The sequence below is a fragment of the Meleagris gallopavo genome, chromosome 2 (assembly GCF_000146605.3).
Source record: "Meleagris gallopavo isolate NT-WF06-2002-E0010 breed Aviagen turkey brand Nicholas breeding stock chromosome 2, Turkey_5.1, whole genome shotgun sequence".
In the NCBI taxonomy this organism is placed as follows: Eukaryota; Metazoa; Chordata; class Aves; order Galliformes; family Phasianidae; genus Meleagris; species Meleagris gallopavo.
Genome location: NC_015012.2, coordinates 5587694 through 5613312, shown reverse-complemented (window position 1 = coordinate 5613312; position 25619 = coordinate 5587694). Strand labels below are relative to the sequence as shown.

At 40.1% G+C, this 25619-nt stretch overlaps 1 long non-coding RNA gene across 2 annotated transcripts in view; it reads left to right on the top strand.

Moving 5' to 3' along the window:
- LOC116216273 overlaps positions 1-20630 on the top strand; it is a 37041-nt gene extending 16411 nt beyond the window's left edge. Inside the window, exons 2-4 of one of the 2 annotated variants that reach the window (XR_004158724.1) lie at positions 11255-11383; positions 18323-18419; positions 20363-20630. This is a non-coding gene — a long non-coding RNA (uncharacterized LOC116216273). The other variant, XR_004158725.1, reaches the window with a different exon arrangement.
- Positions 20631-25619: the final 4989 nt, after the last annotated feature.

Below are 25619 nucleotides of genomic sequence, written 5' to 3'. Positions count from 1 at the left end.
TGGGCATCTGCAGAGGACTCTAGTGCAAATCCTTCATATTTCTTCCCAGAGATCACGGTTACTCAGGCGCATAATGCCATCCTTAAAGATAATAAAGCCATTTAAAAGCTTCAGAACACACTGACAATTGGTGTGATTCAGAGCTTGCTGTTGTTTTTGACAAGGCTCAAGTTTGGGCTTCCCTTTGCAGAAAAGATTTTCTCTGTGCTTCGGCTCCTGTACAGAGATGGTGTTTATGTGAAGGAGGCAATGACTTCTTATCCCACCCTGAGCTGGAGAGGAGAGGACTATAAGAAGCCTTTCCATTCTCTGTGATGGAAATAGCCTCTGTTATTCTTGCAAGCCACGTTTCTCTGAGGGTCACTGAAAGATTATAAATGTATCATTTGCTGTCATTTGCACAGATATATAACAGCGGCACCCCATCTCTGTGGATGGAGTTAAGCTAATCTTTAGAAAACCAGCTTTTTGAGAAGTTGGAATTATCTCTAGTTAACGTAATTCTTGGTTTCAGAACTGTCACTTCATAGCAGATAACTGCTTGTTTTTTTTATTTTTTTAAATAATCTATTTAATAAGTCCTTTCTCCTTTTTCCATTTCAAATTGATGACTTTCATTAACTTTCAGTGCATTTTTCCCCTGCTTTTAAACGAATCAGAAGACAGTTACTGTTCTCTCTCGAGACCTGTTAGATGTCAGAGACCACATCTCTGAGCACCTGGTGGAGGTGGAGGTGTCCCTGTTCACTGCAGGGCAGTTGGACTAGATGGCCTTTAAGGATACTTTCCAATTCAAACGATTGTATGATGTATTCCTAGACTCACATTCAATAAAGTACTTTTGTGTGTTTTTAATACAGTAGGCAAAAATATTTGTCTTGTTCTGTGATGTTTTTAATGGCAGGAAAAACTTGCTGCGGAACATTTTCACAAAATGAAAATAATAAAAAAAATCTGATTAGATTTAAACATCTTCCTTTAAATCTCATTTCCAACATTTAGCTTTCGTATAAGCAAAAAGTGATTTAAAAGAAGCAAGAAAGCAGTATTTATCTGAAATATAGATAAATTATTTCTACAGCTTTGTAAGTTAAAACAAGTTCACATGCAAAATTCCTCAAAACTGAATTCCACTGGGACTAATTTTGTTAAAATGAGATGAACAAGTCCCAGTAAGTACTATATAGTAAAAAGAGAGAGCAGCAGAAGTACTACAACTTTAGACCTGTGTGTAGTTCCCTTTTTCCAAATAGACTCATCCCATGAGTGTTTCAGGCTCAGCCTTCATAGGTAGGAAGAGACTGGGAGCACCCTAGGTGATAAAAAAATGAGGTCTGTTAGTTGGCATCTAATTTAAAAGGCAATGAAGGATTAGTGTACTGGTGGGGGTTTTCCATGGGCCGTGATGTCTACACACATAGCAGCATGTGCCCTGTGCAGAAAGGGCCAGTGTAGGCACTGGTGAGCATAGGGTGAAGAGGCATCTAGAAGCATTAAATTAACTGGAGAGAGAAGAACACTTAGCTTTACCTAGATGTCATTTGAAATTTCTAAGGTGTTGCAAAAACATCCATTAATCTTTGCATTTACTGAACAGATAAATATTATTGCTATTATGAAGCCAGTGCTGGGTAAGAATCGTGGTACAGTTATTACTTTTGCTATCTCTCTTCCAGATGCAGGACTTATTTTTATTAAGCAGCAGCGGTCTCCATTAACATGAAACTTCATTTTTCATCAGAAAAATTGGGTATTTAAAAACATCCAGTGTCTGTCTGGTATGCTCCCACTGAAGTTCTGCCTGTGCCGCATGCTTAAGAAAATTAACTTGAATGTTTTGTTCTTCGAGTATGAAACTGGAAAAGAAAACAGGAAGAGAAGCAATGAGCTGCATTGCCTGAATAGCTTCAGCAGAGATCGTCAGGATATTTCTCAGAATATTCCTGTAAAAAACCTGTGGCAGATTCGTATTCTTATTTAAGCAGGGCAGAAGAAAATTTAAGCTCCCTGTCCTCATAGCTCCAGGGAAAAATGTCATTATTTTTAGAATAGTTATATTATTTTTTGTTTGGTCTGTCTTAAGGCTTCTGCGAGGAGTGTCCCTCTTGACTCTCAGAGCTGGTAATTACTGTAGAGGGGTCAAAGCAGTCAGGTGAGCTCCTTCCTAATATGAAGGAAAGAGGAGCGTTGTAGGACTAAGACTGGGAGGCTAAACTAGGAAAACTGAAAGTGGATGAAGTTCACTGAAGTGGAAACTTCTATATGCTAAAAACCTGTCCATATTCAGTAAATGCAAGAACTGTGCGATGACTCCTGACTGAGCTTGGCTTTTTAATGGCAGTCTGGGCTTTAAAAAAAAAACATGTATTTTTTAACATCAAATCAGTGCAAACAGAAATCACCTCTACTGCTATATGTATGAGGAAATTCAGATGTCGTTGAATAATGTTTTTGTGAGGCTCACTGTTTTGTGGCAGAGTGCTGTAAACAAGAGTTGGAATTGTTTGTTTTCTATTTTTTTTTAATTAAAATTCACCATTAGGAAGATGAGGTACATGAGCTCATGTTGGTGAATGTCCTTTTCCAAAGCAGAAGAGTACAAAGGGTCAATGTTTACCTCAAGCAGCCCCGATACTGGTTACATCTCCAGTCTCCAGAAAGTAGCCCAAGTCTTGGTTGTTGTATCCCTAAATTTAACAAGCATTGTTTGTGACTGGATGTAAAAGTTTGTATTTGTGAAAGTTAAGGCTTATGCAAGAATTGGCAAATACACGACTGCTAATATTTTAGCTGTCGTTATGATGAGGAGGGTGATGTTTGTGTGACGAGGGGATGAATCTTATTCCCATCTGAGTGCATGTCCTAGGCACTCTGCCACAAGCAGTGACTCCTGACCCATGTAGGCAGCTTACAAACCACTAACAACGCATAGATCTCAGTACTCTCTGGAGCCACCTCTTCTCTGACAGCTGGTATTCAACATCCAAGGGAGCTTAAACTATCAAGTTGTATTTATGAAGTAAAAGTGCAGCCTTTTCTTCTGAAGTTACGTCCTCAAGTAATTCTTTGTTTTTCTCTCTTGAGGAGTTTGTTGCACACACTGTATTTTTGGTTTTCTGCTTTGACATCCTGAGATGAAATGCGCATCTCAAAGCAAATCTTTTTTTCTCTCTCTGACAGTCCCAGACAACAAATGTGCAAAGTATCCATCTGTGCTGTGTCACTACGCTTCTACTGCTGAGAGCTCATTTTTTTGTTTGATTTCTGGTTTCTGTGGTTACCATCGAATGGAGAAAAACACATCAGGAACAGGAAGAATAACATATAATAATGTTAGGAAAACTATTAATAGCAGTTGTACAATTGATGCTTTCTGTGCCTTGGAAGTACCCAAAGTATTAGTTTCCTCAGTGCTGAGGTTTATTTTAGAAATTTTCTTTCTTTTCTTGGTGCTTGCAACCTGCTCTGTCATCACTGGGATGTGGGTGCTTGCAACTTTTGTGAAACAAAGCAGGCCTTTTCCCTCCCACAGGCCCCAGGTAGTGTCTCTGTAGGGCCCTTCGACAGCACAGGCCCCATGGGCACCCTCCACAATCAGTTCCACAAGCTCCAGAGTCAGTGAAGAACCCACAAATGTATTTAGTGATCTATACGTTCAATGAGAAACCTAAAACCTGATCAGCTTGCAAGATGCGGTCTTTTTCTAGGGGCAGCCTATCACTTAACATTGGTCTGCAATGCTTTGGGTACAGCATCCTTGGTGCATTTTGATCTTCTGGAGACCAAAATACTTTTGGAAGAACTTTCTTGTAAAATTCTTCCTAAAGTTATGCCACAGAATGCCTGACCCCAGTGCAAATAAATACTGAATGCATCAGAGTCATTGCTCTGCACTCCATTGCTTTCTAGGAGAGAGGGAAAGGATAAGTATCTCACATATCCAAGAAATCTCACAGTTATTCTTAGCTAAAACTTTTCTGCTCCTCCAATGGGGAAATGTCACTGGCACAACTGAGAAGATGCAAACAAAATAATTCCATTTATTTATTTGTTTCAAACTGAAAGAATAGGAGTGCTTTTCCTTATTTAGTTGTAAGCTGACTGTTTAGGCAGTAGGAGAGGTCATGCTGTGGAAGAAGCCCAGAGGATAAGAGAAACCTTCTGTATGAAGGAAAGATAACAAAATGAGATGCTGTCTTTTTTTACTTTTTTTGTAACATCTTGCAGCATGGCCCTCTACTTAATAAGTTGAGTTTCCAATCTTTTTTAAATCTCATGCAATGCAAGAAAGTGTACCGTTTGGATCATCTTTGCTCAGCTCAAGAAGAATGATTTGGTATGCACTGATCATTACATTATTGACTTACATATATTTTCAGGCTTACTGTGTAAGGTCAAGGGAAACCAGGAGTATAGTGCTAATAATTGAGCTCCAGGTCCTGCTGTAATAACTGTACTTCTGTCATTTGCATGTAATTAACATTTATCATGCTATTTTAAAAGACCACATTAATCATCTCAGAAGACTTATGGTATTTTTTAAATATCTTTACTATCAACATTTATAAGTAATTATTTTGATATTTGATGTAGATTCTTTTACTAGGCAGATCAATAAGGTAAAAGGCTAGACTTCGGTGATGACCATTTTTCTCCCTCAGCATCTTTACTAAAAGCAGACACCTATGGAACCAACTTGCCACTTGACTGTTGTATTTTTGTCATTTCTTCCTTCAGCCTTCTAATCCAATCAGAAAATAGAACTGCAAATCAGTGGCCATTTGATATGTAATACTAGAGTCAGATTTCAAACCTGACAGTGATGTCGGTTACTACTCTAACATTATAAAAGTGCTCGTTCCACTTTATCTCTGATTGTCTTCTTTCGTATATAGATCTCTAAATTCGGGAAATTACCATCCATCCACATATTTTGGTTCTTTATTGCATAGTTCCATTTCACTTACGCTAATTGCTCTCTTTGCAGTCTTCATTTTTGCTGGCATTTCTTGACCCTTATTCTCCATAAAACTGACAAAATGTTCATAATACTCAACGCCACATGCCATAACTGCAAATACTGAGGTCAGTAGATTTATCTCCCTGTTATCTTCCAGGCACCACAAGACAGCTCAGTGTCCTTTGAGCACTCTTTAGCATTTGCGCAGTCCCACATTTTCACTCATCCAAATGAGATGATAAATCCAACTTAATGCGAAATTTCAGTGAGAAATGTTCCAAGATCTCATTTTTTTTTTTTCTGATTGCTTTTACTGTACAGCATGCAGAGTAGATGTGGAATTATTCCTTCAAGTCATACCTTCCATTCATATTTCTTTACATTCATAGTACTGAACTTTTATATAGCACTGCGTGAGTTGAGATGACTGCAAATGGGAGTTGAATAGTTTAGATAAGAGAATATGATTTTTGGTAGTGGGAGCTATGTTGGAAGGGTTCCTTCGAGTAATGAATTTTAGCCAAGTGTTAAAGAGAAGAGAAAGAGAGCATCTGGCCCACTGGTGTCCCATGTGGGACAGTGTTTTGGAGATTCTTTTCATCGCTGATTCTCTCTCTACTTAAATCACAATTCAGTCTGGGGGATTTCTCCTACAACAGTGTTGTTGTAATTGTAGGTTGCTCACTGTGTTGAAAGCATCTACCCAAGTAACATATTTGTGATGTAAAGGAGTGCTAAAATTTCATTTTACAAACAGGGAAACAAAGAACCCACCCACACAGACAGATGGCAACAGATGCAAACCAATAACTGCTCAGTAGTAGCGAAACAGAGGCTGTTGAAAGCTTTCAGATACCAAAAACTTCACAGGAGATGCATCTGTGTTCATCTGGGGGTTCAACTTTTCCAATAGAAATGCTAGATTCTCAAGAGAAAAGAACTATGCTTCCAGTAATGAGAAGCTGTGCAAGGTTTACTAAGAAATTGCAGTTAAAGCAATAACAAATGGAGAGTCTGTGATGGATTGCATTTTAATGTTGCCAAAACTTGAGCCAGAAGAGACATACCCACGTGTAGTCACAGGTACCTGAGCAATTTTCTTCAGCCTCACACATCTTTAGTAATGAGTGTTAGGTGTGTGTAGCTGTTTATCTCTTTATTTTACCAATGGGATATTTCAGTGGTGGAGTTTCTGCCTTTTCGTATCTGCTTCTGCAAGGCCTATTTTAGGATTCGCTTTTGAAATTTTTTTTTTCATAGAGCAGGGTAGAAGGGTGCTTTTCATACACCTGTCAAAAGGAGAATCTCTCTGAATTAGACATGAAAAGAAAGAAAAATCACTTTCTAGAGTAGCAAATAGCTTCAAAGTTCACAAGAAGAGAATTCTCAGCACACTCAACTGATCAAAATCCAGGTTCAGTACTGTCTGCAGGATTTGCTATACGAGCTCTGTAAACTCAAAGTTAATTAATTTCTAGTTAATTGACGTGCCGAGCAACGTGTTACTGTGGCTACATGGCCACTTCCAGGATAACGTGGGTATGTTTACTTCAATGGTGGCACTGTGGATATGCCCAATAATTTTATTATAGCTGTAAGTGTGTCTTCCACACTCTAGATTCAATCAATTTCTGAAATCTGAATACCTTTTCTTAGCTTGCTTCCTTTCTCATGACTGCAGCAGTGTAAGCTCTAGTGCTATTCCCAGGGAGTGCCTCCGTGTTGCAGTTTGGCATTCATCTACTTAAATGACGGGGTTAATGAGAACGTAATGAGGATGAAAAGTGGAAAGGATTTTCATAACTGCTTTATACGTTGTTGCAAGTGCAAAATAGGAATAAAGATTTATTTTATATTTCTTTTTACCTAATAAAAGTGACACATTTTAAGGACGATAAGTATTTCTGTGAATTTTTTCGTTTCTTAGAAAATTATTCTCAAATGCCTTGATGGTAAGCCTTCAGACAGCTCCAACTATTGATCAAATGGCTGAAAGCCAAGAGTTATTTACCGCCCAAGTGTTACTTAGGGCAGAGCAAACAACCGAGGGTATTATCCCAATTATACAGTGATTATTTTGGAGAAAGGATATGCCATTTGAATCCATAAATAATGCACTTCACCATCTTAGCTTTGCAAAGGGGGGCACTTGTGCTGAGTAACTGCAGACTTCTGAGAAATTGCTTTGAGGAGATATTCAAAGATGCCAGCAGGGAGGCAGGCATCTGGTTTCTGGAAGTCAGGTGACAAATGGGTATTGGTTGAGTGTAAACATACCTCGTGTTTGGTTATTTCTGCACTGCTGCTTTTTGTTCAGGACTGCCATTGCTGCATGGTATTTCACTGACTCTGGAGCAAAAGAGGAACTTGGACCCACAACTGGTGCTTACCTTTTTTTTGCTTTATATTGATTAATCAAAGCTTGGTTTTGATGAGATGTAGGTAAAAACGAAAGAGAACTTTGTTTGTGTAAATAAGGACAAAGCTTTACTGCAAACTTAGAAATTTCAGAGCTGATGTTCAGATGTGCAGAAGTCCTGACCATCCTCCAGCACCGCTGAAATGGATGGGAGCAGAGTAAAAACCAGTGAGAGATACTTCATTTTTCCAGGACCAGAGATGTACTTATGAAGGCCTGAAAGGATACTTGTACTTTAAATCATTTCAGCTTTTTGCAGATGGGTTTGAGCTGTGTCACACTGAGCATATGAAGGAATACAGGAGAGCAGCAGCTTTGTGCCCTGAAGCACTCTCTTTTTTCAGACACACAGCACAGCTGTAAATCCCAAGGACAGTTTCAGAATAGTCTCCATTGCTGATATCTTGTTTTTAAGATCTCTTTGATGTTCTTAAAGAAATGTTGGTAATTTTTTTTCTAAATTCCTTGTTAGTTGAGGACAGGTTTTCCATTTCTCTCTTTTCAACCTCTCAACTAATATTTCTGCTGCTGGCCTCATTTCACATAGTTGGAAATTACAAAGAAAGTTGAGGAATTATCTGGAAAACAGAAAGAAGTGCTGTGTTGATTTACCATACTCTGCTTGTTCGTTGCTCATGTAACATACAAGCCTGCATAAACTGCATTCACAGGCTGAGTTATTACCTATTTCAACTAAAATATTCATAGAGTATTTCTGAACAGATTCAGAAATCATTCATTATAGATTAAGGTCGTAGTTAGCAGTTTGAATTTATGCTTGGTTTGATGCACAGCAGCAAAACTCTGCAGCTTGAGAGAGAGTAAACCCAGATGGTGTGAACGCTCTGCAGGTCGAGGTGTGGCTGGGACATAACCCCCCTGTGGAAATGTCTGACACTATCTTTGCTCTGATCCTGAGCTCTTCCCTCTGGTCAACGGTCCTTGCTGGATGTTCCTCGTAGGGCCAGGTATACATTTCCCAAAACAGTGAAGTCTACTGGGGCAGGAAAGTGAAAAAACAAGTTGGAAAACAACTGATACCAGGAAACAACATATAATAATAAAAAGCATATCGGACTGCCTACCTCTGTATTCGTAATTAGAAAGATAATATTGACTTATGTAGACCTTCAGTTTGACCTCTTCTCTCTAAATTCAAGTTGTGACCCCTGAGTCTGGAGGCGAGTAGAATAAAATTGTACGTTTGCTGAAAAAAAAAAAAAATTACTCTCCAAGGAAAGTCTTTTCCTAACTTCATGGAGACAAAATGATTTAAATTTTGGCTGTGCCTGAAAAGGAGTGAATTAACTTTTTCTTCTTTTTTTACCTAGACGAAATGCCTAGTCTTACCAATCGCGTCCTTTTTTGGCAACTATTGACAACTGCTTATTAGAAGGATGTCGATTTTTAAGAGTGAGTGGAACAAACAGTACATGAGGTAGATGAAGGCTGTGCTCTCCTGTATGGACAGACTGGAAAAGACAAGGGAGTACATCCACCCTTAGTGCAGATGATTGAGTTGGCTGCTCAGAGAAAACAAGTGATAGATGTTTTCTGTACATTTTCCAGCAGAATAGAAGTACTGTAGGGTAATATCTATAAATTTCCCTAATTCCCCAGTTTTTTTTCCTATTATTATGATTAATTATCTATTACTTTAAAAACCAAAAAGCTTGTGTGCCTTTGTGCAAGATTCTGCAAGCTATAACCAACCACAAAAGCTTGGATTAGGTACATTTTAGACAGTTATTCCTCCAAAAGAAAATGAAATGTTCCTGATTACTTCTCTTCAGACACAGGTACTTTCAAGTCATAAATAAGGATGAGAAGAAATTAGCTTCAGCTGTGGCATCTGTAGCACTTCTAAGCAGGTGATCATTCCTGAGACCATGAAAGATCTCTGTTATCTATATTATCATTCCAACTGGGAGTGAGTGAGAGAAGCATTGATTAGTAATGAGAGAGATATGCCCAGCATTTGAATCCCATGCATAGGCTGCAGTTACTTGCTTTTACCCTCTGCTTGTGGACCACTTCATACATGCTTGAGGTTATAGATCAAACAAACTGGTTCTCCTCGTGCTGGGAAAGCACTACAGAAATGTATGAGGAATGGGGCGGGTTTAGAGAGAAGCTGAAGATGCTCTTCTAGCATGAATGTTAGTTTTCAAATGGTAAACACCAGTGTAAACTGTTTTATTCATTTGCTACTGGATGATAAAATCAACATTAAGAAATAGTGAGGCACCTGAGACAATTGTAAAGGTGGATGAAAGGCATAAATGTAAGCTCTGTATGAGGATTCACTAACCAACCTTGAAGTGAATGTCTTTTACTAGATTTTATAAATGCTTTTTTTTTTCTTCCTATTATTGCTTTGACTGTGATTAGCAAGGGCAGTAAAATACAAGACGTTTAATTAAAGTGTGTTCCCATGAGATAACCAGCTTTCTTACTTTCATTTTGTGTAGTGTGGAAAAAACCACCTGTGCTCACTTAGTCATATTCAGTTGACATGTATTACCAAATTGCTGCTTACTGCTTTCAACAGAACTTGGTCCCTGGTGACCAACACATCCATTTGTGTGTTTCCAAATTCAGATCTACAAAAATCCCTAGATGTAGATAGTATTATCCATTATACTAATGATTCAACCTGATGGAGAGATGTTCACCTTCTCTGATCTGTCTCTTTGCACGCTTTCATGAAGTCCTGCTGTATTTGTAAGGTTATAAGTTGTGACTAGAGTTCAGCTTTACATCTTGTCTCTCAAACTCATCTTGATTCCTTTCCTTTAGCAGAATACAAATAAGTTAATTGCTCATTTGACTTGTTTCTTACAGAAAACCTGCTTGCCAGTGTGATCTATCACTTTGTTATCCTGTGATGACCTGACAAGAGAATTAGAGCTAGACCTTTCTCATGCATTTATACTTAATTAGAAATAGCCATTAGCAAGTTCAGGGCTCTCAATTTATGTGTTTCCTGCTTGTGTTTATTTTTTCTTGTGATTGGTTTCCTATAACTCATATATTAACCAGTAATGATAGAGTAATTGATTGTGAGGTTGTAAGTAGGTGGTTGGAGCTGGTGAGTTCTTTTGGCTCAATGAAGTAAGAGCAAGGCTTCTGATAACTGAGAAACACCACGTAATGCCAAATTTTTATGTGTTTACTCATACTAATTACACACTTTTGTTTTGGTTCTTCAAATGGCCTTAATGGACCCTAATAAGTATCTTGGAATAACCTGTTTTTCCTGAATGCCAATTAGAGTGTCAGCATCCTACCCCCCAGATTTGCCCTTTCTGAGAAGTTCATTAAAATCAATTCTCATAAATTTTAGAGTAGTGCATTTTTATTTCAGAAAATGCTAAGTATCACAAAGAGGTAAGTTGCTGTTAGTTACTCAATCAGATGAGCCTAGATACCCATCAAAAAACAATTAGTACTCACTTTAAAATAGTGTGATAATGAATTGCATTAATTGTTAATGTTCACTTTCAGTGTCATTACAGAACACATCCTAAATTCTTCCCCATAGGAAAACCAATTGACAGAAAAGTAATGCAAGACTGAGTGCAGTTGTTTGTAATGGCTCAAGCTCTGTTGCTTACTTGTGAGAGTGATTTTGGTCATGCTTTCACCTGCTGGTTTTTGCTCACAAACCACACTAATATCTGTTTCCAGGACCTGATAACATAGATCTTTCCATTATAAACCAGGTTGGAATGGCTGGAATCCACGAAAACAAAACAAATGATGTTAAAAATGTTACCTGTTTCTGCTAGAGGTCTAAATTTTCTAAGGGAAATAATAGGTGAATGTTAAGCAACTTCTTTAAAACAGTTTAGGCTCATCAAAATCTTTTGCAGGGGTGTGAGATGGATCCCTCTATTTGTCTGCCTGTTTGAATTTATGCTGGTCGTCAAAATAAGAAGCCTGGGAAAACCAGTGAGTTGTGAACATGAGAGGCAGCTCCTCCAGGCTTCTCTGCAAAAAAGGTGAGTCATTTGGGAAGGGAAATGGGTAAGGAAAAGTCTGAATGACATTTGGAAAAGGAAGGGGGAGTGGAGAAATGACGCACTGTATGAAGAAAAATAAAAACAAAAGGTGAAAAGGTTGAGGTTCCAAGAGAAAAATAAGTGCTGTGGAACTCTTGAAACAGCCAACAGACAAATACCCTTAGGGCAAGGATTTTTGTCCCTTTGATAAGATGGCAGAGAGCAGTACAAAGTAAGAAAATAAAGTCTCTCTCTTCCCTGTGGAGGAAATACAAGGTAAATTCACCTGCTAGTGAATGCCATCTGGCTTTATGAGAGGGAGAGATCAGGCAAATGCAGAAAACTGCCATAAAACAGCAAGTCTGCAGGTTACTCAGGAGGGTTGGCCCTCACATTCCCTCATACTGAAGCTGGTCCATTTGCCAGGACAGAATTAAATCTTTACAGAGCGGGCCAATCTAATCTTTCTTTTATTTAGTTGTTTATTATCATTTATTGGCTTTTATTAACACACACAAAACCACCCCGTCTGCAAGCCAGTTGACCCTGAAGCCTCAGCAGTCAGCACCACAGCAAGGCACAGTGGCTCACTGTTGGTGGTTAATGCAGTCATACTGGTTTGCTTGTTATGGTTGAAATGCTGATTTGCAGCCTGCCCAAGGAGTTACAGATGGGGACACCAGCTACCCGATCCCTGAAATGCCAAAGTCTTGCTGCATGTCGCAACAGCAGATGCTGGCATGGGTTCTACCTTACTACAGGAGTCTCTTCAGAGCAGGCATTCTGCAGACAGATATCTGCTCCAAAGAGAAAATTATGGGTAAGCGCATTTGAAAATCCCTTTGGTCTCTTGAAGATGCTTTATGCCACCTGAAAGCCTTCCGCATTCTTGATCTGTATCATTATCAGTGCTTATTAGGTTAAAGTTAAAATAGGGAATGAATTAGCTGAAAAAAAATGAGGCGTGATCAACAGGTAATGCACTAGCAAACTGTTGACCTTGTAAATACACAGAAGTAACTCATGTAAAGGCATTCCTGCTTAATTTTGGAATAAGGATGCTTGGGAGACAGTCAAATGAGAGAGTTTCAGCAATAAACTGTGATCAGGTTTCAGGCAGCTAACCAGACATCATAACGGCTTTAACAAAGTTATAAGTAACACTGCAATTCTGCACCATCAACACTGTTTATTAACAAAGAGGAGGTCAGTCGGAGCTGCAGGTGTTCAGCATTACTTGAGGTGTGGCTTTGGTGCAGCTTTGGAACAAACAGTCTGAATTCATCCAAGGTCTTGCTCTTTTTTGAGCACGAAAAGCCATGTCTTATCTTGCCAAAAGGCAAATTTTTGCTGCTTAAGGATGCCAGGCACACATAACATACAAGATACTTTGCTATTTGTAGTGAGCACAAACATGAGTGGACTGGAACTGATCAGTATTCAGGTGCTGGCCTGCTAGAAAACTGTTTTCTACTTGAACCTAGTGTTGTGGAGCTTCAATATGACAAGTTCCTGCTGCTTTTGCAGTCTGAACTCAGCATGAGTATGTACATATGCCTACACTGAAACAGACTAGAGAGATATTAACTCCTGGTTAGTACTAACTGCACCTCAGTTTGACATCTAGACAGATTTTTACACTTCTTCATAAATGTAAGGCCTTTTCTTATGAGGTACAAGTGAGAGCACTAGGGCATGCTTTCAAAATTTAAAAGTTCCAGTTCTTCAGCTAAGAGAAAGAAAATGGTGTACAAATAATACCATTTCCTTACCTTGGCTTCATGAGGAACAACACAATAGAAAAGTGATAGCATTATTTTTCAGTAATGGATGCTAATATCTCATTTTTTCTAAGGACTAGTGGCCATTCAGGTATTCTACAGAAAGGTGAGCAGCACTGGTGAAGGAGCTTTTTGGAGCAATGAATGCTTAACTCTTTCATGAACAGAGCAATGGGCTTAATGCTTCTCTCACCTTTGCTTGTTCAAAGCGTATCCCAGTCATGAGGACCTACCATTTCCTTTGCAATCTCAGCCCGAGGAGATCTAATTATTATAGATATCATGAGATCTAATTATAGATTTAGCTTGTATGTTACCCAGAGATGCTGTCAGTCCAAGTCTTTGGTGTACTTGTGTATTTTTACTGAAAAGAAAGTTTTCAAAGGCTGTTAATTTTTCAGCTGGCACAAGAAAAGCATGTTTGTGCCCATCAGAAGGGTCAGCCTTACAGGAGGACATCTATTGAAAAAAGAGTTGGCTCTTTTTGAAACAGAGTTCAAAGGCAGTTTTATGAGGGTGAAGTGATGAAAGGAAGAGGCTGTAGTCTCCCTACCTCACTAGCACAACACTTTACTGGGACCATGACTGCAGTATGCACCTGTATATGCCAACATCACTTTTAGAGGTGATCTGAATGGTTGGTGCTATACTCTGAAGTGGGAGACAGGCCGCATTTACATTACAGCATCCGCATTACAGAGAAGTCAGAATATATCAATGCAAATTGCCTGGAAACACCTTCAAGCTCTCAAGATGTGCTATTACCTGTTTCGATATTTTTGACACCTTTCTTTGGTGATAGTGAGGTATAATTCCACCAAGAATCACTGGAGGGTGACAAAGGTATCACAAAGTGCCTGCTCTCATAGTTTCAGCCAGCCGCTGCTCTTTGTGATATTCAGAATAACAGGCTGTTGCCCAGTGAGCCCTTTTTGCCCTTATTTGCACTCGTGGCCGAAGCACGCACGGCCTGGCTCTCTCGAGAACATCAATAATACTTTGCCTATTGACAGCAGCTGAGGACAGGAGCAGAACAAAGTATGAAGCATGTTCATTAAAGCACCGGACATGGAGTGGTGGGTAGATAAGCAATGCAATTCACTTTGCAAATTTCAGAGAATGACTCCCCCAGCAAGCTAGTGCCCACGCTGAAGCTGGAGCTATAGGATGAAACTATCCATTGTACACTGCATGTGAGAAATACAGGTTTTATAAATCAGATCTCTCCTATGAGATGACTCGGTGGCCCTGTTCCTGAGGGTTTTCCTCCAGAAGGACCCATGAGGAAGATCTCCACTTTAACTAACAAGTCCTAACAACATTGAGGCTGCAGTTCTACACTCAGGATTCGTGGTAAGAAATTCACTTAGAAATAAGAAATTGCATATTCATTTCATTTCTCATTATGAAAAAGGTTTCAATTGGCTTTATTCCCTCTACTCCCTTGGATGATGGCAGCAACTGAAAACGTTCTGCCTTAGAAGTGTCATATTCCAGCAGATAGGATGGTACTGCCAAATAATTATCAAAAAGGAGCCTTTGGCATGGATAAGGACACTTTGCTGCACCACTAGCAAGACAGACTCATGTGCCTTCAGGTCTGCTTTTGGTACCTCTTGCCACAGCTTTTGACCATGTTTCACAGAATGTAGCTATGAATTTATCAGCAAAGCATCCCTCTGACAGTGCATCTGGCACCAGCAGGTTGATCCGAGCCTGTTCAATTCACAGAAAGGGAAATGAAAATGCTGAAAAGCTGATTTGCCAGGAAAAAAAAAAGGAGCCTCAGCATGGGAAGGAGGTCTGGGGAAACTGGTGCTGTGTGTGCCAGAGCTGAAACACGAGCTATAATAAAAGGCAGCTCACTGAATGGTCAGAGTTACAGCAGCTGTTTCCTTGTGATTGCTGCTTCACATCTAATTAGTCCTCCACAAGTTTTAAGACCATTCTCAGCTATGATGAGCATATATTTGAGAGGGATAAAGGAAACGTGATTTGCTTTTGCAGGACCTGAGGTGCCCTGCAGGCTGCACTAAAATCACTGGGAGCTGTGAGCAATCACCATCCTTTGAGAAGTCTGAAATTGAGCATTCAGGGAGTAAATTAAGGACAGAGATCTCTGAGCCCAGCTAGGCCATGGGAAGGCTGATCTGGGGAGAGTCTTCTGTCATGCATGTTGTGAACTGAATTATTAAATTTTTGTGCTGGAGAGACTTTGTTCTTAAGGTTGGCAAAGACGGAATGTATTTCCCTGCTTTTTTATTTTTGATTCTCTTCTACCCAAGCTTGCAAAATAAGATTCCTTGATCAGTTACTGGTGAACAAGATATTCTCTTCATTATAAAGTTTGTTCTCTGTAGGAGTTTATTGGTCTTTCTTCAAATGCTTGGAAATTATTTCTGGGCACAAGCGAAGGATGGAGAAAGAAGAGCTTTGACGTGAGGCGGCGGCTGTTCCCTGCACTTCTCAGGAGGGAGGTGTGCTAATGTGTTCTCAGCAGGACAGCCAGGAACAGGAGAGCATAGTTCCTTCTGTAACTTCAGAGCTGTGCTGCTGCAAACCTATGATTGAGGGTCAGTGTTGTCCTCAGCATTGGCCGTTAAACAGATACCTATGTAATAAGTGCAAAGGTAGAGTAAGTGAGACCATCCCCTCGTTCTGTTTCAGCGTATGGCTACTTTCATTTTGAGGGGATATCTGTGCAGCTGTCTGCTTAGGTTATTCTAATGCCCCTCTGCCTTTCAAGTGCATTAAAAAGCACTGTGGGAAAAAGAAGAGGTACCTGGAAAGTGTTGAGGACAGACTGTGAGCACGGAGTTTCCAACAGAAACAGCTAGGAAGAGAAAATTGTGACTAAATCTAGGCTGTGCTTTGGAGGAGGGCTATGTGGGTTGTTTCACGAGGATCTACTAACCAGGCAGCAGTGCCTTTTTTCTTTTCTCCCCTTTCATACTTAGTGTTAGGAGCAGGCAATCCAGGAAGACTTAATACCCATCCTATTCTGCTTTCTCTCCTGAGAAAAGTGACCCCATGTGTAAGAAGCATTTTGTACACAAAAAATGGTGGTTGTCTTCTTAAGGGGAAGAAAGCAAAAGAGAGTGATCCTTTATGCTAAGTCCTGTCCTCCAAGCTGTATTCAGTTGGACCTGAGGAAAGCTGATAAACAGTATCAAAAGTGGACTGTGGTTGTAGCTCAGATGGATCCATCTGTTTCTCAGCAATTATTAGCCTTTGTACTAATTTTCAAGAATTTTGCTGTCTAGGAGATATGAGACTGAAAATGACTCCTGCAACATTAATTCATTTATTGAACAGTTCCATACTTTGCTTGACACTGAGGGTATTAAAATGAGAGCTCCGCGATGGAAAATTGCAGATGGCTTGCAAGGAAGATACAAGAGTGAAGGTGAAGTTCAGTTTTAAATAATGCTGCCTTTTCTTGATCCTTACTTTGATCAGGTAGCTTTGACAAACTGAGCAAAGCAACTTAATCCATTGGGCTCAAAAAGCTTGAAGTTTTTCTCCTATAAGCTGTTGCAAAATAGCTCTAGGTATTTCTAAATAGCTTATTGAAGATGGTATTTGATGATGCACGAAGACAGATTTTTGTGCTGTCTTACAAAGGTACCTGCCTTTGTCTTCTGTTACAGCCTTAAGGGAGGCTGTAAGACTTCAAAAGCTCTGGGATTTTTCTGTGAATTATCCCTAGACTTCAGCTTTCAGCTTTGGAAATCCAGTTATCCCATCAGACCTGCTGACTTAGCACAAAAATCCTCCTAAATGTGGCAAATTCTTTGTTGAAATCAATAAGTATTTTGTCTTAGAAGATGCTAACAGAGCCTGTCCTGACAGCTCCTCTGGATTTCATCTCTGTACTTTTTACCCCTGTAAAAGCAAAATAGAACAGAAATTTATTCCTATGTAGTTTTCAGTAGTTGGTATATTGAGTGATGCCTGACTTTTCCACTGCCCTGTTTTAAAATGACAAATGCAATCTGTTTATACCGTGTATCTTTACAGAAGTCAGTTCAGCATAATTTACCATATTTAGTGAAAAGCAGACATGAAAAGACAGCTGCTAATAACTGCCTCCTTCTAGAAACAACAGCCAGAGATTCTGATCCTTCTCATCTGAAGTGGCTGGATGTTGATCCAGCGTTCACTAAGATTCAACCAATTCACAAGGAAAAAGAAAGCTGATGTATTGTGTTATTCACTGCCTTTCAGATCTCCAGACATACTTAAATAAAACAAGCAGACAAAAACAAACAAACAAAAAAACCCAGATATCAGTCTTTATTATTATTATTATTCACCACTTGCAAATGCTTAATATCTGTGTCTGGGGAATGGGACCTGCAGCAGTGAATAAGATTTGACAGTCAGTCTAACAGAGTCTTCTGTTTGACAGAGGTTTACAGAGTATAGAAATGACTGGGGGGGATGCAGATCTCTAGGAGGTACTGGAATAGAGGGAGGAAAAGGCATAAGAAAGACTTCAGACGCCCAAAGCAAGCCATTTGGAGCCCCCTTTGAATGCCTGGAAATGAATTTCCCAAAGCTGTAATTTTAAACCTTATGACTGCATCGTGCATCCTTTGCAAGACACGTTTTAATGCATCCAAACAAAGTGGAAAGTTTTAATTCTTTCTGCACCTGCTTATTAAAATATGAAAGGCTGGTTCACGTAAGTGTTCTGAAAAAATACCAGCTTACCTCATTACGGGCGACTAAGCTGTACTCAGACTGTTTTTAGTGCTACTTTCCAATCATATCCAGTTTTCCTACCGGGCCCTTTTTGCAAGGGCAGCTATTTCAGATGTGACAGTCCCTTTTGTTGGCACAGAATGGATGTGTGTGAGATGTGTTACGTGTACTGAACAGTGACAGTAATTTTGCCGACAACGGAGAAGTGAAAGCTTCAAAGAAAACACTAGTGACAAATGTGCTAGAAATACAAAATACCAGCTGGCTGGCCCTCCCTGGAGGCAAACCTTTTATTTAAATTAAAAGGTTTTTCTCTTTAGATGGTCTGTCTATCTATCTGTCATAAATTGATAGGATATATAAATGACCTGAATTTATTTCGCAGAAGATAATCGCCCTGGAATTTAATCTCCTAAATCTTCCTGACACTTTACTCTTCTTCTGTTTTTAGGCAGGTTCTATGTCTCCCAAGCAAAGCAGTGCTTTCCCTCACACAAGCAGTCACCTATTAGCTGCCACAGAGGGAAAATACCTGCATACACAGGGAGGTAAGAGGAGAAAGAAATACAGCAGACAGGCAACGGGGCTTGGGAAACAGTACCTGTGGACTCTCTCTAGCACACTGTTCACAGTGAATTGAGAAACATCTCTATGGCTTTCGTTTGATGTTTGGGGAGGCGTGTCAGTGTAGTGTCAGCCCCAGGGGTTGACCTGATGCTCTTGGAGGACTTAGGGTGATTTGATAAATAGTGCGAACAGCTGAGGATCTAAGCACACTGGGCGATGTGCCATCATGGACCTGTGCAGGATTTGCACCATGAGGCAGTTTCTTACACAGTATTATTTTGCTATGCTAAGTTAATGCATTTTGCCTCTAAGTGACCCCCCCCAAATTTGTGTGTAATGGATATTTTGCTAGGATTGTTTTTGACCCTTTTAGATTCAGTAAGAGTTTGGTTTTCAGGTTCAGTATATATATTTTCTTCAGCCCTCAAATTCTCTGTACAAAAGTCCTAGAACCATTTCATTTGTTATCTTATGTTTGATTGCACTTAGAAAAATATTTGGTGGCGGGTAGGGTTTGACATTCCACATTGCTCAGATATTGTGTAAAAGGTTTGAGAATGCAGCAGAATTCACAGCATTGCTCAGTTTTGAGCATCTGCAAGTGTACTTTCCTTATTTTTTTCAGAGGAACAATTATGCTGCTCTGAAGCTTGACAATCTGGATCCTTTCTGAAATGCTTCAGTTGGTGAAGCTGGATGATGAAATCCCAAAATCTGGCTCAAAACATGCTGTCATTTTAGTTTTGTTTTTTAAAGCAAGCAAAGTCAGTGGGATTGGTTCAGTAAAGCACTGTTGTTTCAAAGTTGTAGGTAGGATATCAACGTTTTGGAAAGTTTTAAAAAAATGCTTATGTTTATTGGTGCTGATAGATGCATAATTTTTCTTACCGTCTGTAATATCGTAAGCCTTGTCTGTTTGCAGATGCTTAAATCATTTTGCATTCCAGTGCAAAAGCATTTTTGAACCTCTAGCCTGAAGAGTCAATGAAAGTTGCAGGGATACCTAGTCCTACCTGTTTATGAAAAATGAAATTCTTGAAAAACATGATTCCTGTAATTCTTTTAAAAACTTGGTGCCAATTGCACGTTTCCTTCTAAATTGTTAAAGTCTCTGTGTAAATTTCTGCTTTTCTGTGGGAAAAATGCAGGAGTAGAATTCTGCATTTTGCCAGATCCTGCTGGGAAACAGCCGTGTGTGTACTTTGCACATCTGTCAGAGCAGGTTGCTGAGATCTCCAGACCTCAGGACTGTCCCAGTTGATTTAGCTTTGGGACATTTTTGTAAGCAACAGTGTCATAAGTCTATTTGATAGCAGTGGGCATTTATTCTTCTGCAAATGTATCTTGACCTCCATTTACCACTGTTAAAAATCATTGCTTTTACAGCTTCTGGGCTAGCTTAGAGCAGTTCTTTGCAGGGCAGCTGACGTGAAGATTTAGATATGTGAGATGTTTATGAATGTGATGCACTGAAGGGATCCAGGGATCTTTACAGCTCGGGCAGCATCTGCTGCCTTTCTCATGCCAGCAAAGACATGAGGACTGAGAAAGAAAACAAACAAATGGGGACTCAGGGAAGGAGATAAAGAATTTTTATGGGAAGTCCTCTCTCTCTCTCTCTCTCTGCTATTCCTTAGCAAAGAAATGGTAGAGAGGAATATTTTCATCCCGTATGTGACGAGGTGTACACAGTAACTGCTAATTCTGCTTATAGTTCTTATCTCATTTCTTAGTAGCTCTACCAGGAGCTGCTGTGCATGCAGGCAGTGAGCTATCAATTTTCTGCTGCAGGACAAGAAGAGCAGAAGAATAAATTTCATTTTGTGCAAGCCCATTAGTCAGCTGTTAGTGGATTTTCTCTCCTGACTACCTGCAGTGTAGCCTTTGACTTCTTTTTGTTTGTTTTTTCCTGTTTCTTCCATAGTGATCAGTAACAGTTTCCAGTTCGCCATACTGCTGGGAAGCAACTCCCAGCCCAGGGTAACAAGATGCTATTGCTTGTTTCTCAGCCTCACCAGGGGATCTGTGCTGAAATTGAAGGATTTGTTTTCATCATACTAGTGTGCACTCAAAAAGTTCAGCTTCTCCACCAGAGTGCAAAGGGACCGCTGTCCGTCTGACCTCCTTTCTGTCATTTTTGAGAGCATTCAGTTTTCTGATACCACTTTAAGAAAAAATAAAAATAAATCCAAACTCGGACTGATTTTTCCTCGAATTTCTAGTTTTTAGAAGGATTCACTGTTGATTTAAAATGATCACCATTGCTTTTATTGAGTGTAGAGAAAGCTTCCTGCCTCCAAAGGTTTTAACAGCCAAGGCAAACTGAGTTGAAAGCAGAGTGACACGTGTAGAGCGCACGCCATGCAAGATGAGGGCCCAGCACACAGTCCCTGCTTTCTTCCTTTCTATTGGAGGGATTTTAGTCCAGCAGCAAGATCCATCATTGGCTCATTATGATATGTTTGTTCCCCCAAATACCGTTCCTCTAAAAGGCAATTAACAAGTTGTGTTTGTGGATTAGCTTCCTAATGGGAACGATGAGATGTTTGTATCGAGAGCAATTCTGCTGCTGCTTTATTTTTAGCAGGCCTCTGAGTTCCTGACTAATGATATACATCATCTGTCATACTCTGAATTTATTTTTACTGCGAGGAACATTGGTGCTGAAAAGACACCAATCCTGCACTTCTGATGGTCTATTAGCACATAGTCCACAGTGTTTACCTTCTAGATCATAATGTACCTCTGTGAAAAAGGCTCAGATAGCACCATCCCTGTGCCCAGCAGTACTTCTCCCAGCTTGGAGGAAAAATATCCTCAGGTGATACTGCATGTTACGGATCAGCTGGAATGAGCAGTGGTTAAGGTAGGGGAGTGCAAGGGAAGCTCATCTTTAAGAAACAGAAATACCTAGTTGAAACTGGCAGCTGTAATCTGGTGGTACTGGCCAAATGAAAACAGCCTTACTCAGAGATCAGTTCAGCTAACACAGCTGCAACCAGCAAAATAGCAGAGAGCTACTCTGCATGGGAGGGAGAGGGAGGAGCAAATTAGTCTTGGATGTCAGTAATTAACAGCCGGCAGGCAGAGGGGCATTTTGTCAGCCCAGCGGTGGGAGGCTCTTTATTACAGATAAAATCTCAGCATGATCCGGGCAGGGACACCTGCCTCTTGTCTTGGTGGAAGTGAGGAAGTCTGCTCCCGTTTTGCATTGATCAGTGTGCTGCAATAGGTAAATAGTGTGTTCATTCCTCATTTTCAGAAAATACATCCTTCGTATAGAAGTTCTGAGAAATATACCTTGGACCTCTAGCATGAGTTTATTAGGGAAATAGTACCTTTAGTACTGGGCTAGGAGTAAGATGAAAATTCTTATCACACACACATGGGAAATTTGCTTCTTAGCTTTGAAACAGATTTTGAATGCTAGAATTTTGCTTTCTAGAGCAATAATTCTTTTGAGATCTTTTCCACACGTGCAAGACTAATGTGGTTGAAATTACCCAGGTTTTGCTTTTGCCTGATGTGATATTACAGATGATAAGCTGATCAGAGTATGATTCTACCAGTTAACTGAAAGCTGCTGGGCAAAACTGTTGTGCTGAATCTTTGGCAAGTTTCAGAAGGGCAAATGTGATATTGTCAGACCATCACCCAGTACAGCTGCAGTCACCCAACAGGCCAAAAGCGAAATCCTGATCTTGGGCATCTCAGGTACCTGCTTTTTCTAAAGCAAGCCTTTCCTCCTCGTAAGTCATGTCCCTGGCCCTAAAAACTCTCTTTGTTATCAGTTGCCTCTGTTTGAACCACATGAGGCACTTTTTCAGGCAGGAGTCGATTGCAAGCTAGGCAGACCTCAGTTCTCACCAGCTTACTGTATTTCTGCAAGGCAATTTTCTCTTGGTTGGTATTATGCTAAATGTACTTACAGCAAAATGTACCTTCCTGCTTGGTAGAAAGAAGGATCAAAAACATGTAGGTGCCTTTTCAAGTCTCGCCTCATTGCTCTGCCTTACTTTTATGCTTGGAAAATCCCATCATTTTCAGGACAGATTTACATCCTTGAAAGCACGTTTAAGCACAAGGCTATATATCTCCAGTGATATATCTCATGAAAGAAAGTGATTTGGATGTAATATCATGGATGAATTCACCTTCTGTCATCTCTTTATGAGCACATTACTTGCTGTTTCATAATTACGGAACAAAAACATTTAGCAGGCATTGTTCCTCACTGTTAACTAGCAAAACTATTTATTGTGTGCTCCAACATGCCACTGGTTTTTTAGCTTTCACCACTGGAAGGAAATGGCACGGGGTTGGGCACAATGGTCCAGGAGCAAAGCCCCACTATACCAGTTCCTTGTGTTTGAAGCTGCAGATGCAGCCAACTGCTGGTTGGGTGTAGGAAGGGTCACCAAGGCTGCCAACTACTCCTGCCTGCTGTTTTCCCTGGGGGCAGCTCTGTCCTTTATCTGCACAAGTTGCTCCTCAAGAAATATTTGTCCATCAAAATGTTCTCCCTTACCGATTTGGTTACAAAATCTATTTGCATTTATGATTGCTGAAAGGGCATGGAAGGTCTGTACCTGAATGAGGGGATGGGATGAATCTCCCTTCAGGTTCTTCGTAAGCGTGATGATTTCATTACTCTTGACTTTTTTTTTTTTAACTCATGCTCCAGAAAAAGTTCTTTATATGTGCCTTCTTGCTTTTTTCTACTTTCATTTCTAAAAGGGCAAGCTAGTTCATCTATTCAGAATGAAATACAAGGATAAACTGCACACCCTTTTCACGTAGCACTGATGAAGTTAAGCTTAATTGAATTCAAAGCAATGATCAGAAACCACTGAATGTTTCTGGGCATTTTAAAGTTTTCTTTTTGGTTTTGGAATAGAATCTACTTGGTCTACTTTGTAACAGTATGCCACTGTAATTGGCTTGAGTTAGCGGCCAAGATTTTCTGTGCTTCTGGGAATATAAAACTGAAGAAAATATTGTTCATTTGGACGTTCGTTATGTGCCTTGTTATTGTACATTAGGCATTTTTATCCTTAAAATAATGGCTCAGGTATTATCAGCCACAAGATTCCCACTTCTCAGTGTAGTTCACAGAGTGGGATATAACTGACCTTTCAGGATAGCACTGCTCGGGGGACACCTCGCAGCAGAAGGAATTTCTATTCTGTTGATATCACAAAAAACCTACACCTTTTCATTTTCAGACAGTATTTCAGTAGTCACAAGGCAGTGAAGACTAATGAAACGGTCTTTAATCAAACCAGAACTGATGGGAGTGGCAAAGGTTCCATAGAGGAGCCAAAGAGGGCATTTTAACGTATAATCTCTGTATAGCAGTTTTTGCTATCGACGTAACTCAGAGCCAAGCACTGGATACTCTACGTAAAGAGGAAGCTATGGGACGTGGAGTGGGGAGGGAAGGAAAGAGCTGTTGAAAAAATTTAAGGATACTTTTGTATTTTCTTCAAGACTGCAGACCCGCCTCAAACCAAAACAGACTGTATAGACAGCATGAAATCTGCAATGATGACAAATCAGGCCAGGTGTGAATCAAAGAATGGCTTAAGTTGGAAGGGACCTTGAAGATTGTCTTGTTTCAACCCCCTTGCTGTGAGCTGGCTGCCTCCCACCAGCTGCCCAGGGTCCCATCCAACCTGGTCTTGGGTACCTCCAAGGATGGGGCACACACAGCTTCTCTGGGCTGCCTGTTCCAGGGTCTCACACCTCTTAGTGATGAATTTCTATCTAACATCTAATCTAAATCTCCCATGTTTTATAAGACAGTATTGGAGACAAACCATCCCATCTGAGGCTGCCCAGTGTGTCAGCTGCACCCACAGAAAAACGTGAGTAGGCAATGATTAGCCATGCCCTAATGCTTCTGCTGCCACAGGTGAGAAGGAAAGGGACTCTGAGCAAACAGATCAAACTCAGAGGAGAAGATAGGATGGAAGGAAACAGCTGGAATTTGAGGAATGAGGGATGTAGGATTTGGTTTGGCTTAGTTGCAGTTGCAGCAGCAATCCATTGTAGTAGAAGATGGTTTATTTACTATTTTTTGTTAATGTAAACTCTTTGAGAGCCAGAAGATACATTTTTAATCCACCATGGTATTAAAATACTCTTTGTAGTATTGTCCAGCACATGCCAGAAATGAGCACTGCTTCTTGCCAACTTGAGCCAGTTCAGTGGTAGTGGAGGAGCTGCTAACATGGTCAAAAGACCGCCCTGATGCCCATCTCTTCCTTTTACATTTGTTCTCCTAAAGCAGTATGAGAAATTGGCATACAAGAAGGCAGCTTGGATGATTCTGTCTTCAGGCCACGGCCGTGGTATGCGCAGCATGTGTCACTTCTCAAGTACTTAAGCATATAGTGCTGTAGGAAAAGTCACAGACTACACGAATGATCTTTAGTGTGTAAGGATCAGGGCAATCTGTGCAGTGAGGTCAGATACAGTAGCATTGAGGGCAAGCTACTTGAGTCAGGTAGATAAAAGGTTCCTTTAATTAAGGGATCTGCCAGAGGCAAAATACTGCTTTTAAGCTTTTGACATTCTTCTTATTTGGCTAAAGAATATTGGCTGTTTGTCAATTCTCTCTTCTTCTCTTATTTATATAATTCATAGCGCTAACCCCAGATAAGTTTTCCCTTCTCTCTCTGCCTCCCTCAGTTCAAGGGATGCTTAACAAGAACAGACACTGCAAAAGCAGTGTGCTAGGGCAACACAGCCACCCCCACTGCAAAAGTGACTTCTGTCATTCAGAAGGGAGATGCTACCATCATTAGATAAGTGGGTATGTCAGGCTGAGGTACTCCCTAAGCATTGCACAGAAGTGAAATTCAGTGGAAACATCCTGTATGAGTTATAGTCTTTTGTAAGTTTGATGGGACTCCTGGTTTTGTACAACTTATTTTGTAAATTGCTCAACTTTGTGGCCATGACTTTGGTGTGGGGAATTATTTTTGTTGATGTGAACAAAGCTTGTAAAGACTGTGTATGATAAATGTTGATGAATATATCTTCTAATAATCAAAAAGCTGCTTTTTTTCCAACATCCAGAGCACCCTGCTCTGTATGTCTGCAAGGAGCTGCCGCTTCTAAGCAGAGGCCTTGTATGACTCCGAAGGTTTCCTGAGCTCAAGCAGTTATTGATGCCA